Here is a 10,909-nt window from a genome sequence, read left to right as displayed (position 1 = left end):
AATGATGGGGCACTATTCCTTCCACTGATAACAATGATGGGGCACTATTCCTTCCACTGACACCAATGATGGGGCACTATTCCTCCCACTGGTGTGCATTGGAAGAGGGGTAGTCTTATACGGCGAGTATAGCCCAAACACTACATTTTAGCAGGAAAAGTAGGGGGGTCGTCTTATACGCCGGCAAATACGGTAAATACCGGTAAATAAAATAATAAATAAACTTAATAAATAATAAAAAAAAACCTTACTAAAAAATACATAAATAAAAACTTAATAAAAAAAAATAGGAATGCAGACATTCCTGGTAGGGTGCTATATACCGGTATATATATATTACATTTTTGTTATTTGGGTTTAATACCATATTTATTTCAAGACATACACAGGAGCCTAAAAAAAAAAAAAAATGAATACAGTATGTAAAAATAGAGACCTTTATTTTTTCCAATTTCCCTGCCCTGTTTTTTTGTGGCTTAATAAGATAATTTTCTAGGATTTTCCTAAAGAAATAATGAATAAAGCCACAACCAATGACTGACACCACTCTGCTACGCCAGCTGCAGACCGCCGTCCGCGTTCAGTAAAACTGCTGTGTATGAAGTCAATGTTTGATTCCTCCATAGTACGGGAGTCAGTTGAAGGCGCCTACAATAGCCTGGTCCTTGTACTCCCGATGAAACGGGGAGCTTTGTGGTTTGTGTCTTGGCTGGGTGACTGTCTGTGCCTGACACCAGTCAGCACCCGAAACTAGCGCCTGGGCCAGCTGCGATCAAGACAGATGGTGAGAAAGACGAGGAGGCGGAGCCAATCTGAATCAGAACAAAGGTGGAAAAGAAAAAGTGACAAACAAGTGACTGCAGATCAGGAATGGAGAGAAAGGAAAGAGTTACTCAGGATTTTCTGTTTAGATCGGCATTTCTCAGCCTTTTCAGCACAGAGGAATTGTTACAAATGATTATATCCACAATTCATGATACATTGGTGCAGTGGACTCGAAAGTGTGGCCCAGGGGCCAGATGCGGTCCTTTGCCTCCTTATCTCCCTCCCCCCCACACTGTTAGCAACAGTGGGGCATAGTTACTCCGACTGACACCGGCAATGAGGCACTATTCCTCCCACTGACACCAATGATGGGGCACTAGTCCTCCCACTGACACCAATGATGGGGCACTATTCCTCCCACTGACACCAATGATGGGGCACTATTCCTCCCACTGACACCAATGATGGGGCACTATTCCACTGACACCAATGATGGGGCACTATTCCTCCCACTGATACCAATGATGGGGCACTATTCCTCCCACTGACACCAATGATTGGGGCACTATTCCTCCCACTGATATCAATGATGGGACACTATTCCTCCCACTGACACCAATGATGGGGCACTATTCCACTGACACCAATGATGGGGCACTATTCCTCCCACTGACACCAATGATGGGGCACTATTCCTCCCACTGACACCAATGATGGGGCACTATTCCACTGACACCAATGATGGGGCACTATTCCTCCCACTGATACCAATGATGGGGCAATATTCCTCCCACTGACACCAATGATTGGGGCACTATTCCTCCCACTGATACCAATGATGGGACACTATTCCTCCCACTGATACCAATGATGGGGCACTATTCCTCCCACTGACACCAATGATGGGGCACTATTCCTCCCACTGACACCAATGATGGGGCACTATTCCTCCCACTGACACCAATGATGGGGCACTATTCCTCCCACTGATACCAATGATGGGGCACTATTCCTCCCACTGACACCAATGATTGGGGCACTATTCCTCCCACTGATACCAATGATGGGACACTATTCCTCCCACTGATACCAATGATGGGGCACTATTCCTCCCACTGACACCAATGATGGGCACTATTCCTCCCACTGACACCAATGATGGGGCACTATACCTCCTACTGACACCAATGATGGGGCACTATTCTTCCCACTGATACCAATGATGGGACACTATTCCTCCCACTGACACCAATTATTGGGGCACTGTTCCTCCCACTGACACCAATGATGGGGCACTATTCTTCCCACTGATACCAATGATGGGACACTATTCCTCCCACTGACACCAATTATTGGGGCACTGTTCCTCCCACTGATACCAATGATGGGGCACTATTCCTCCCACTGATACCAATTATTGGGGCGCTGTTCCTCTCACTGATACCAATTATTGGGGCGCTGTTCCTCTCACTGATACCAATGATGGGGCACTATTCCTCCCACTGACACCAATGATGGGACACTATTCCTCTCACTGATACCAATGATGGGGCACTATTCCTCCCACTGACACCAATGATGGGTGATGGGGCACTATTTCTCCCACTGACACCAATGATGGGGCACTATTCCTCCCACTGACACCAATGATGGGGCACTATTCCTCCCACCGACACCAATGATGGGACACTATTCCTCCCACTGACACCAAGGATGAAGCCCTATTCCTCCCACTGACACCAATGATGGGGCACTATTCCTCCCACCAACATCAAGGATGAAGCCCTATTCCTCCCACTGACACCAAGGATGGGGCATTATTCCTCACACCAACATCAAGGATGAAGCCCTATTCCTCCCACTGACACCAAGGATGGGGCCCTATTCCTCCCACTGACACTAAGACATTTTCTATTCCTGCTGGCCTCAGTCTGGCCCTCCTAAAGTTTGAAGGACAATAAATGGGCCCTTTGTTTAGAACGTTTGGAGACCCCTGCATTAGTAGGATGGTCAGAGGTAAGAATACTCCTCACACTTGTGGTCATTGGGAAGAATTCCCCCCTTACAGATAGCTAAAAAAGATCAATGGTGTCACTGGGAACTTGTCTGAGAGGCAGAACTTGCTCAAGGAACCCCTAGCAAGCTCTGGAGGAACCCTGGAGTTCCATGGAACCTGGCTGAGAAACCCTGGTGTAGATGCAGGATGTAGGAATATCCACCTTGGTCAGAGGTCTCCAATCCATGGCCTGCAGGTCACATCTGGCCCACCATAAGAGTTTCCACCCCAGCTAGGCTCATCTCCCCATATATGTGTACAGATGGAGGATGGAGGCCACCTATGGGCTCCGCTTTAACCATCAACGCCTTACGGTCCCCAGCACAGATCACCCTCTGTCCAGACCTCCTCAGCCCCCCATGTCCTGCTGTGCTGCTACAGTCCCATTTACAATTGTGATGGAGGAACTGATGGAAAGGGACTCAGACGTATGGGAGACTCTGATGGAGACACTTATGTGTGTGGAGGGGGGGGGGGGGGCTCTGATTGATATACAGGGAGATTCTGATAGGGGTACTGATGTAAGGGAGGATGCTGATAGGGATACTGATGTAAGTGGGGGGGGGGGGGGGCTCTGATAGGGACACTGATGTAAGGGGGGGGGGGTTCTGATAGGGACACTGATGTAAGGGGGGGGGGTTCTGATAGGGACACTGATGTAAGGGGGGGGGTTCTGATAGGATTATTGATGTAGGGGGGACTCTGATAGGGACACTGATGTAAGGGGGAAGGGGGTTCTGATAGGGATACTGAGGTAAGGGGGGGGCTCTATTAGGGATACTAATGTAAGGGGGGTCTGATAGGATTACTGATGTAAGGGGGACTCTGATAGAATTACTGATGTAAGGGGGGGCTCTAATAGGGATACTGATGTAAGGTGGGGGGGCTCTGTTTTTTTTTTTGGTAGGAATGAACTATAAAGCTGCCCAGACCCCCTTGTTGAACTGATGGGTCCCAGGCTCAGTACAACCAGACCGGCTCTACTGCCTTATCAGTGGATCATCAGGGACTTTGATTGGGACCTGGATTTAAGGTGGACCTCTGAAGGAAACAATTATTTAAAGGGATTTTTATTTTTGGGCCCTTGAAAATGTATAAAAAACTTGATGTGGCCTTCATACTGAAGAGTTTGGAGATACCTGGGACATCCCGTGTGAAAACAGGAGGAGATGTCATAGGAAATGTACCATGGTGAATGCTGACTACGGTCACAATATGTGTGTTGTTGAAAATGGTGCCCCCTTTCTATAAAATGGTGGGTTCACACAAGCCACATTTGTCAGTGTATGTTGGAGATGTTAGGAAGAAATGGCAATTGGCACAGTTGGCATTGGTAGACGCCCCCATAGAAGTCCTCAGCTTTCCGTGCCTTCCCCATGAAAGTCCTCAGCTTTCCGTGCCTTCCCCATGAAAGTCCTCAGCTTTCTGTGCCTTCCTCGTGGAAGTCCTCAGCTTTCCGTGCCTTCCCTGTGGAAGTCCTCAGCTTTCCTTGCATTCCCCATGAAAGTCCTCAGCTTTCCGTGCCTTCCCCATGAAAGTCCTCAGGTTTCCGTGCCTTCCCCGTGGAAGTCCTCAGCTTTCCCTGCCTTCCCCATGGAAGTCCTCAGCTTTCCGTGCCTTCCCAGTGGAAGTCCTCAGCTTTCCGTGCCTTCCTCGTGGAAGTCCTCAGCTTTCCGTGCCTTCCCCATGAAAGTCCTCAGCTTTCCGTGCCATCCCCGTGGAAGTCCTCAGCTTTCCGTGCCTTCCCCTTGAAAGTCCTCAGCTTTCCGTGCCTTCACCATAGAAGTACTCAGCTTTCCGTGCCTTCACCATGGATGTCCTCAGCTTTCCGTGCCTTCCTCATGGAAGTTCTCAGCTTTCCGTGCCTTCCCCATCAAAGTCCTCAGCTTTCCGTGCCTTCCCCATGGAAGTTCTCAGCTTTCCGTGCCTTCCCCATGGAAGTCCTCAGCTTTCCGTGCCTTTCCCATGGAAGTCCTCACCTTTCCATGCCTTCCCCGTGGAAGTCCTCAGCTTTCCGTGCCTTCCCCGTGAAAGTCCTCAGCTTTCCGTACCTTCCCTGTGGAAGTCCTCAGCTTTCCGTGCCTTCACCGTGGAAGTCCTCAGCTTTCCGTGCCTTCACCATAGAAGTCCTCAGCTTTCCGTGCCTTCACCATAGAAGTCCTCAGCTTTCCGTGCCTTCCCCGTGGAAGGCCTCAGCTTTCCGTGCCTTCACCATAGAAGTCCTCAGCTTTCCGTGCCTTCCCCGTGGAAGTTCTCAGCTTTCCGTGCCTTCCCCGTGGAAGTTCTCAGCTTTCCGTGCCTTCCCCGTGGAAGTTCTCAGCTTTCCGTGCCTTTTTATTTGATAATAGCTTGCCTATTAGCCCTACAAATGGCCAAAAACTGAACCAACAAGATTCACCCTTCAAAGGAATTTGCCGCAAAGTTTGTGTACTTCTGGCAAGATTCACGAAATTGCTTGCAAACCCATCCCGAGCAGATTGGCTCATCCCCGGTGATAATATATATGTAAAGTGCGGCATACACACTGCATGTTGAAATGTGTTTTTATTACAAAATATATAAAAAAATGTTTTTAAAAATACATTTCAAATATACTGTATTTTTTAAAAAATACAAATCTACATTTTTGGAATGCATTTACAAATCTATGTAAAAATATATGTTAAAATGACTTTTTTCTATGTTAAAAAAAATCAGAAAATATTTTTAAAAAAATATATTTTTTTAAATATAGACGATTTTTTTTAACATAGAAAAAAGTCATTTTAACATATATTTTTACATAGATTTGTAAATGCATTCCAAAAATGTAGATTTGTATTTTTAAAAAAATACAGTATATTTGAAATGTATTTTTAAAAACTTTTTTTATATATTTTGTAATAAAAACGCATTTCAACATGCAGTGTATATATATATAAAGCTAAGGACTTTCATGGGGAAGGCACGGAAAGCTGAGGACTTCTATGGTGAAGGCACGGAAAGCTGAGGACTTCTATGGTGAAGGCACAGAAAGCTGAGGACTTCAGTGGGGGCGTCTACCAATGCCCATCCCGAGCAGATTGGCTCATCCCCAGTGATAATATATATGCAATATATATGTATATGATATGATATGAAAAATATTTTTAAAAATACAGTATGTCTTTAAATATACAAATCTACCTTTTTTGAAATGCATTTACACATACATGTAAAAATATATGTTAAAATGACTTTTTTCTATGTTAAAAAAATATGAAGTCTATATTTAAAAAAATATATATTTTAAAAAATATTTTTCATATATTTTTCCGATTTTCTTTTAACATATAAAAAGGTCATTTTAGCATATATTTTTACATAAATTTGTAAATGCATTCCAAAAATTTAGATTTTTATTTTTAAAGACATACAGTATATTTGAAATGTATTTTTAAAAACATTTTTTATATATTTTGTAATAGAAAACGCATTTTAACATGCAGTGTATGAATATATATATATATATATATTTTGAAATATATTGAATATGGCCAAAATTGTAGCATTTCAAATTTATGTCAATATATGTGGGAAGAATATTTTTAAAATATATTTCAAATATATTTTTCATCCATATGGGTGGCAAGATGACAGTATCTCTTTAAGACAACCCCATTTCTCAACATGGCCTCCAATGTGTTTTTTTTCTCCTAGCCATAAAGGGGGTTTATTGGTTGTGTTGGCCTCCCAAGTCAAACATTACCAGTCCTCCCCTGGATGGGAAATATAATATCTGTGTCCTGTATGTAGACACGTCATGGTTCTACTAAATGGATAATAGAGATTTATATTGATAAGGGGTAGTGTCCTTTAATTCATTCGGTTTCCTCTCTCTTCCTGACATAGCCGAGGCTTTCATTTTCAGCCGTATAGTTCTCTCTGCTAAGCAGTGCCAGGAGCTGCCTGTCCCTTCCCACAGCCCAGCCCAATTCTTCACAAAATAGATATTAACTCTGACTTCTCAGTCCGTATATTAACATCAGACCCTCGAATGCTCCAGCAGGAGGTCTGTCCTAAATACAAATACTTACTTGGACTTTTATGAAGAATGAGAATTGGATTTTTATGAAGAATTATTTATATATATATATATATATATATATATATATACACATTTTATATATATATATATATATATATATACTTTTTTTTTTTTTTTTAAATATATTTTAAAAATATTCTTCCCAAATGTATACCCAAATACTACAATTTTGCCCGTATTCAATATATTTCAAAGTGTAAATATATATGTGTGTTCAATATATTTCAAACTATATATATATATATATATATATATATATACATATATATATATATGTATACATATATATATATATATATATATATATATACACACACACACATAAACATATATATATTATATATAATATACTTTGAAATACATTGAATACGGGCAAATATTTCTGCTATAGGGCGGGAGGTGGTTAATTTTGCTCATTCGTAATCGTTTTTATAGCTTCTGACTTCTTTTTATTTTGTTTTTATTGAAAATGAAAAAAAAAACAGAAAAATTTCACATATACACAGTACAATAAAGGAGACTAGATAATGCCTAGGCAGAGGCCCATCCCTGAAGACAAAAAAGGAAAAGCAAAATGATCAACGGTGTAAACCATGCTGGTAGAAACAGTGCGACTGGGTCATTAATTCTCCGGAATCATAAAAGTAAGCTTAATAAACAAATTAAATATTAAATGTGTCGCGCTCCACCTACTGAAAACTAAGAAAATATAAATTTTGCAATAATCCTCCCTTTCAAACGTGCAGCCATGAACAATATGTGCAAATAATGATGTATATAAATATAAATAAAAAATTAAATGAATAAATAAAATTTAATAAAAATAAAATTAATAATTAGTGTTGATTGATGATAATGAATAAATGTGAGCACCTAAGTGCTATAATTGATCAATGTGTAATTATACTAAGTTAATTATGAATTAATAAAATAAATAATATTAAAAATAAATAATATTAAAAACCTCTAATAAATACTTTATCATTCCATAAACATGATATCAATATTATGAATGAATAGTGCAAGTGAAATAAAACACAAAGGTGATATGAAATTAGTGATATATAAAATAAATATGCGATGAATGAAAAATGGAAAAAAGTCCTCTTTATAATCTTGCTGGGCTATATAGTGAGGTGAGCATATATAATCATCAGCACAGCAAGATTATAAAGAGGACTTTTTCCCATTTTTCATTCATCACATATTTATTTTATATATCACTAATTTCATATCACCTTTGTGTTTTATTTCACTTGACCTATTCATTCATAATATTGATATCATGTTTATGGAATGATAAAGTATTTATTAGAGGTTTTTAATATTATTTATTTTATTAATTCATAATTAACTTAGTATAATTACACATTGATCAATTATAGCACTTAGGTGCTCACATTTATTCATTATCATCAATAAACACTAATTATTAATTTTATTTTTATTCAATTTTATTTATTTATTTAATTTTTTATTTATATTTACATACATCATTATTTGCACATATTGTTCATGGATGCACGTTTGAAAGGGAGGATTATTGCAATATTTATATTTTCTTCGTTTTCAGTAGGTGGAGCGCGACACACATTTATTATTTAATTTGTTTATTGTACTATCTACACAGTTTTATGAGTATGTGTATTAGTGTTGATGCACCACCATATTCACAGTAGCTAGTCACTTATATTGTTTTATAATATCACTGTAGTAGCTCACAAGTATTCACTTTATATTATAAAAGTAAGGTTAATTTTATCAAAAATCTGGCGACATGACTGCAAATGAGTGACCAATAAAACAAGGTAGTAGCTGGGTGGAAGGGCAGCTTTTAACCCTGAAAAAGAGAAGCCTATATCTGTGGCCAAAAAGGGCATCCAAGAGACGGGATGATAGAAAAAAGGGTCAAATTGGTAGATAAGAACGTTGAGTAAAACTATTATTATACAGGATTTATATACAACATTATTATTATTATTATTATTATACAGGATTTATATACAACATTATTATTATTATTATTATTATTATTATACAGGATTTATATACATTATTATTATTATTATTATACAGGATTTATATACATTATTATTATTATTATTATTATTATACAGGATTTATATACAACATTATTATTATTATTATTATACAGGATTTATATACATTATTATTATTATTATTATACAGGATTTATATACAACATTATTATTATTATTATACAGGATTTATATACATTATTATTATTATTATTATACAGGATTTATATACATTATTATTATTATTATTATACAGGATTTATATACATTATTATTATTATACAGGATTTATATACAACATTATTATTATTATTATACAGGATTTATATACATTATTATTATTATTATTATACAGGATTTATATACATTATTATTATTATACAGGATTTATGGCGCCTACAGTTTGCTCAGCTCTTTACAATATAACAGGAGACAATACAGCAACAATACAGTTCAATACAAGAGGGATAGGAGGGCCTGATCCTGGGAGCTTACAATCTAAGAGGGAGGGGCTAGTGGTACAAAAGGTAATAACTGTGGGGGATGGACTGGGAGGAGGAATAGAAGATTCCATTATTAGCTGAGGGCAGGATAGGCTTCCCTGAAGAGAGAGGTTTTCAGAGATCTCCTAAAAGTGAGCAGAGTAGGCGATAATCTGATAGATTGGGGTAGAGAGTTCCAGAGGATGGGGGAGGCTCTGGAGAAGTCCTGGAGACGAGCATGGGAGGAGGAGACAAGGGAGCTAGAGTGCAGGAGGTTGTAGGAGGAGCGGAGAGGACAGTTTGGGTGATATTTAGAGACAAGATTGGTGATGTAATTTGGGGCGGAGTTATAAATGGCTTTATATGTTATTGTTAATGTTTTGAATTTTATTCGTTGGGCAATGGGAAGCCAGTGGAGGGATTGGCAGAGAGGGATGAAGGATACTGAGTGGAGGTCAGTGGAGGAATTGGCAGAGCGGGGTGGAGGACACTGAGTGGAGGTCAGTGGAGGGATTGGCAGAGAGGGGCGGAGGACACTGAGTGGAGGTCAGTGGTGGGATTGGCAGAGAGGGGTGGAGGACACTGAGTGGAGGCCAGTAGAGGGATTGGCAGAGAGGGGTGGAGGACACTGAATGGAGGCCAGTGGAGGGATTGGCAGAGAGGGGAGGAGGACACTGAGTGGAGGCCAGTGGTGGGATTGGCAGAGAGGGATGGAGGACACTGAGTGGAGGCCAGTGGAGGGATTGGCAGAGAGGGGTGGAGACACTGAGTGGAGGCCAGTGGAGGGATTGGCAGAGAGGGATGGAGAATACTGAATGGAGGCCAGTGGAGGGATTGGCAGAGAGGGATGGAGGATACTGAGTGGAGGCCAGTGGAGGGATTGGCAGAGAGGGATGGAGGATACTGAGTGGAGGCCAGTGGAGGGATTGGCAAATAGGGGTGGAGGACACTGAGTGGAGGTCAGTGGAGGGATTTGCAGAGAGGGATGGAGGACACTGAGTGGAGGCCAGTGGAGCTATTGGCAGAGAGGGGTGGTGGACACTGACTGGAGGGCAGTGGAGGGATTGGCAGAGAGGGGTGGAGGACACTGAATGGAGGCCAGTGGGGGGGTGGTAAATAAAATAAAAAAAGGGGGGGGACAGGAAAGGGGTCACACAGCTTTAACGTCTTATGGGTTAATTACATCAAGGATAAATACATTCACGACCTGAGATAAAAATGCATATAGATGCCTAAATATTTTGCAACATTGTGTATGTAGCAGGGGCGGACTGACAACTCATGGGGCCCCCGGGCAATAGGAGGTCATGGGGCCCCTATATCCTTGCCCAAACTCAAAAAAGCCTATGAAAAAGGTACCAGGGGCATCTCATGGGGCCCCCTACTGACCCCTGGCCCTCGGGCAGTGCCCAAGTTTCCAAATGGTCAGTCCACCCCTGGGTGTGCTAACGCGTTTCGGGAGACGAGCTTCCTTCCTCAGAGCTGAAACAACTAGACATGT

The sequence above is a fragment of the Staurois parvus genome, unplaced genomic scaffold (genome assembly GCF_062004578.1).
Source record: "Staurois parvus isolate SC_StPar_1 unplaced genomic scaffold, SC_StPar_1.0 ptg001748l, whole genome shotgun sequence".
Classification (NCBI taxonomy): domain Eukaryota; kingdom Metazoa; phylum Chordata; class Amphibia; order Anura; family Ranidae; genus Staurois; species Staurois parvus.
This window is presented reverse-complemented; position numbering follows the sequence as displayed.